This window comes from Ictidomys tridecemlineatus, chromosome 4 (assembly GCF_052094955.1).
Source record: "Ictidomys tridecemlineatus isolate mIctTri1 chromosome 4, mIctTri1.hap1, whole genome shotgun sequence".
NCBI classification, from domain to species: domain Eukaryota; kingdom Metazoa; phylum Chordata; class Mammalia; order Rodentia; family Sciuridae; genus Ictidomys; species Ictidomys tridecemlineatus.
The window spans coordinates 112044023-112049485 of NC_135480.1; positions in this window are offsets into that span (position 1 = coordinate 112044023).

The window sequence follows — 5463 nt, forward strand, 5'->3', positions numbered from 1 at the left end:
CTCTGCCTGTCCACTCAAGCATCACTTCTTCACCTTACACCCCTTCATCCCATCTACCCACAGGCAGAGACGCAACTCTACTCCATCCTAACCTTATGCACATTGTCTGTCCTTTGAAATAAGCATTATTTTGTAATACTGCATTCATATTTGTGGATTTCTAACTAAATGTCTGCCTTTCCAGATCATAAGCCCTAAAAGGGCCAGGACCCATCATCCCTAGACTCTATCACTTAGCAAATACTCAACAAATGTTTAATAACTAAACTTTAAAACTATTTTATATGGCACAAGAGATAAAAAATAAAACTATGACAAATTAAAACATAAAATTGAACTTTAAGCTGAATCATAGCAGCTTTGAAAATAAATATATTCAAATGGTTAAAACATGATGCCATTTTTAAAGGATTTTTCAATAGTTACAAAGTCACATAAATTTTAATATAACAAAATAGTAAAAATAAAGCTTTGATTAAAAATCTTAATTTTTACCTCTTCCTCAAGAAAAACCGAATATGGATCTCAAAAGTATTAATAGCAGTTATTCTAGGTAGTAGAATCATGAATGATTTTCATTTTCTTCTTTAGATATTTCAAATTTTTCTGTTATCTATAAGAAAATATTCGAATCTTTCAATCAGAAAAAAAGTTATGTCAATTATTCTTTGTTACAGGGTACAGAAAAAATTCAAAGTAGCTTAAACAATAACAGAACTACATGGCTATGTTCACCAAGAAGGCTGTTAAGATTTAATAGTCATCCTAAAAATTTCCTTTATTCCTGAAAATTTTTTTTACTCTTCTATATTCAGTCAATTTCTGTGTTTGCAAATTCAGGTTGACTTCCCTCATAATGGCAAAATGGCTTCAGTACTTCCAGACTTCCCATCCTTACACCACACCATACAGAAGGGGAAAAGAATATATGCCCACTCTGATTAGAGAAAAGAACCTAAGCCTACTCTGATTGGGCCAGCTTAGGACACTGGCCCACTTCTGAACCAATCACTGTAACTGGCTGATACCACTAGGTCAATCCCCCACAGTGAGAGCCAACAGGGCAGTCAGCTTCCCTAGGACCAGGTGGATTACCTCATAGAGGTTCCAGGCTGTTAAAAATGGGTACAGGGAACACAGATTCTGGACAGAAATGACTGCCATTGACATTCTAAATAAAATATTGCTTACCTAGATAAAAGTTGAAAGGCACTATAATGCAGTGAAAATGACATTAGGATAAAAAACATCAGGAGACTTAAGTTCAAATTTTGCCACTGGCTTTGGCCAAATATAAGACAGTTTCCCAGTTATTCTGCATGTTCTTTGCTCCATAAAATTGTTATCTAGGAGCCAGCCCTTGCTCCATGGTCATAAGAAATAAGAAGGGTAATATGGAGAGAGATATAAGATAGATTGGCCAATTTGACGGCAAGAAGTTAAAGGTACTTCTATGTGGTGGCTTTTATGTTCTAGGTCCAATAGGACACAAGCACATCCCTCAGGCAGGCGTTGAAGTAGGGGTGATGAAGCCTCTAGGGGAGCAGAGGAGATGAAAATTTATCATTGCAAATGTGGAAAATGAGCATGGCACAGACACCCTTACAAGGCAGTAACTCAATAAATTTTTTTTTTAAAGAGAGAGTGAGGGAGAAAGGGGAGAGAGAGAGAGAGAGAGAGAGAGAGAGAGAGAGAGAGAGAGAGAGAGAAAGAGAGAGAGAGAATTTTAATATTTTATTGTTTAGTTCTCGGTGGACACAACATCTTTGTTTGTATGTGGTGCTGAGGATCGAACCCGGGCTGCACGCATGCCAGGTGGGCTCGCTACCACTTGAGCCACTTCCCCAGCCCTCAATAAATATTTTTTTTAAAAACAAATAACTTTTAAACAATTACAGCTACACCATAAAGTTTTAGAATTAAAATAAGATGTAAGAAATGGACTCAAATGTAAAATAAGATTAAGATAGAAGTAAATGGGTTTTTTTTTTTTTAAATCATTGACCAGACAGTTGCTTTGGATTTAGTAAAATGTGTATGTTCTCTTTCAGTAAGACCCTTTTATGGAACCATCTACAAGGGTTTTTACATAGCTCACCACCATTCCTATATAATTTCAATTATGCCTGGGTGGCCTAGTAATTTACCTAGATTTTTAGTTTCCTCAGAACAAAGCAACTAATGCCAAACTCAGCTTAAACCTAGAAAAGATAGGAAAAGTTATTTTGAAAACAACAGCTGGGCACGGTGGCACACACCCAGCTGCTCCAGAGGCTGAGTCAGGAGGATGGCAAGCTGGAGATCAGCCTTGGCAACTCAGGGAGACCCTGCCTCAAAATAAAAAGTGCTTGGAATGGGGCAGAGTGATAGAGCATCCCCGGGTTCAGACCCCAGTACTTGAAAGAGAGAAGGAAAAGGGTGGGGGATAAAAAACAATAAAGTGGCATTTTTGCAGTCAAGAGAAAGGAAGTGACAAAGTAACATATAGAATTAGGAATAAAGTTCTGTAGCCACCTAGAGGAGTCCTCTGCACAGGATGTGGGTGATATTATTTTAAATCCCTCTTTTCTCCCCATCACACACAGGGCAGCATTATAAAAAGAGCAATTAGCTTTCTTCAAAGCCTCCATGAGCTTACCACCCCTGCCTCCCACTTGTGTCTCAATGCCTAGCATCCCAGTACTAAGGAAATTTACCTCAATGGAAAAAAAAAAAACACATTCTTACCTCTCACCCCAACTCTCAACAGGAATACCATGGCTGTTTCTTATGAGCACGGCAGTCTTGTTTGACAATATAATGAGATCTGGTTAAACAGATGAAAAATGCCTCAACCTGAGTGTTTACCTCAGCCCTGCCAAAGCCCTCAGCCCTCCAGGCACTCCCATCTCTGCAGAGAGGGTCAGGGACCTCGAGCTGCAGCCCATGGCTCTGAGCTGGCGTCTTGCTCCACTAAGCCACTTTTGCAATAGCAGAAGGCAGGAGATTCTGTCAGTTTGAATTTCCTGAAGTGTACTGGCCTGTGTCACAATCTCAATAGTGTCTGGGTGCAGTTTGTTCCATCAAATCCTTGGAATGGAATGGGAAGAGAAAGACACAAGAGTGAGTTTTAAAAAACCAGCAGAAGATCAGGTTGGCAGGTGATGCTCAACAGGGTGTTTGTCTGGGGCTGGGCTGTTTTGCAGGGTTGGGATCCAGCCAAGACACAAACTTGAGAAATTTTCTCAAGGGCCTGGGGAACTAATCACATGGTCTGGGTAGAGAGTCCTTAATTCAGTCTAATTGGTGATTCCTTTTAAACCTACAGAGCACACAGAAAAAGGGAATGGAGGAGATGATACCATTAATGTATACAAGGCATATAGCCAATTTGGGTAAGTTTGGATAAAAATGCCATTGAACATCTGAATATCCAGTGTGAGAATCACTCATATCCATCTGTGACTTCCAAGTCATCTACTTGGGTTTATTATTATTATCATCATCATCATCATCATCACCAAATCTTTATCTTCCTCTGACCTCTAGCATAGATCTCCAAACACTTATCATGCTGTGTTTAAATTGATTGTTCAGCTTTCTCCACCTGATTTCCTTGAAAGCCTCTAGTACAGACCTTGATAGATACATAGTAGTTTGTGCTGGTGGTGTAGCTCAGGAGCAGAACAGAATGCATGCTTAGGATGTGCCAATCCCAGAGAAAGAGAGATGCTTATCTCAGAATGTAGATACATAATGGTGAAATTAACCAATTAACTAATGAATAGAACATGGTCATGGAGGGGGGAAGATATGCATCAAGAGAAGCACTGTGGGGTCTCCAAATCTGCAAAAAGTTTGTGTGAGACAGACTATCACACAAACTTGCCAATCACACACCAAATAAAGGGATTTCTTTCAGCACACACAATTTTCCCACCTGCTTCTCAAAGAAATGAGTTTCATCCCCACTTCCTGCTACAGAGCTGGGAAGCACTGTCAACTTGGCTCTTGATTCCCTGCTCCCTACCTCGACTTGGTTTTAAACCAAGGATCAAATGACTTCCAGAAAGACTGTTGAAGGGATAGAAAAATCTAAGTGTAACTAGATATTCCAAAGGTTGGCAGGAGACATTTAAGCAAATTATTTTTATCTGGTGTCTATTTTCTTTCAATTGTTCACTTTATTTTAGAATGAATCCTATCCTTTTGTATTCTATGGTACCATATTGTACCCCCTTGCAAAGAATTATATTGTAACTATTTCCATGAGCTGCCTCCTCCAGCAGACTGTAGGCTCCTTAAGGGCAAGTGGAGTTTTTACCCACCACAGTGCTTGGCATACAAGAGTTACGCGCATTCTCAGAGTAAATAAATGGAGTTATTTAGGAATAAGCTCAAAGGGATCTAAGATATAGCTCTCATTTATATTTTGCTCTGCCTTGCTTCAACATGGATGATGTTGCTGTTTATTATTCTTAATAATGCTGAACATTGTAATTTAGACGTAGAGGAAAACCATAAACCTCAATTGCCTTGTGTGAATTTGTTTGTGTGTGTATTTTTGTTTGGGAGGTTTTACTTTCTTTTTAAAGTGTGTATAAGTGAAATGAACACCAAATAGTGTCAATTTCACAAATTGCCTTCCCTAAACGGTGGCTTGCCCAAGACCCAAAGGAATCAAATCTTAAAAATAAAGTGAAAAACTGCAGTGAAGAAATGCATTTCGATAAAGAGAAGAGGAGAACCAGGAATGGAGGTGAGCAAGCGAGAGGCAAGACTGGCGAGGACAAAGAAGAGGCACATCACCATTTTCCCTGACAAGTGCCACCATGATGCTAGAACCGAAGTAAAGCTGCAAACTCCTTGCAAAATTGAGATGTCCCTTTTAAAAATGATCTCTTCAGTTATCATTGGAGCAGCTTGCTCCTCCAGGGTCGTTAACCTTCTGCCCTCCGTCCCTAACCCTGGGGCCCCAACGGTATCTGTCTAAGAGATTGGCTTCCAGAGGGGGTCAGTATTCTACTCTTAAGAGCCCCCAGAGCAAATGACTGAACAGATTAGGACGGATTAGACAGATAACAACTCAGACCTTTTTACAAGCACATTTTTCACTCGACACTCAAATTCCCTTCTGTGCCCCATAGTCTCACACAACCCAAAGACTGGATAGTATTACTGAAATATCTCTGCGCCAGCCCAGTGCGCGGAACTGTGCAAAGCCAGATGTTCTTGTAACCCTGTTTTACTGAGTTATTTATATCCATATAATATTTGACATTTCCTGTGTTGTTAAAGAGTTGGGGGCTCTTGACGTATTTTTAAGAGAACAGTGCCGACTTTTCATTTTTTTTTCTTTGATGCCCAGCACCAGAAATGAGCGTTATAGAGGGGGCCTGTATTAAACAGATGCTTAGATACCTCGAGTCTACCTTTAATGCCTTTCATCTTAAGTGATCTTCAGGAACAGAAAGATGCTAGAGT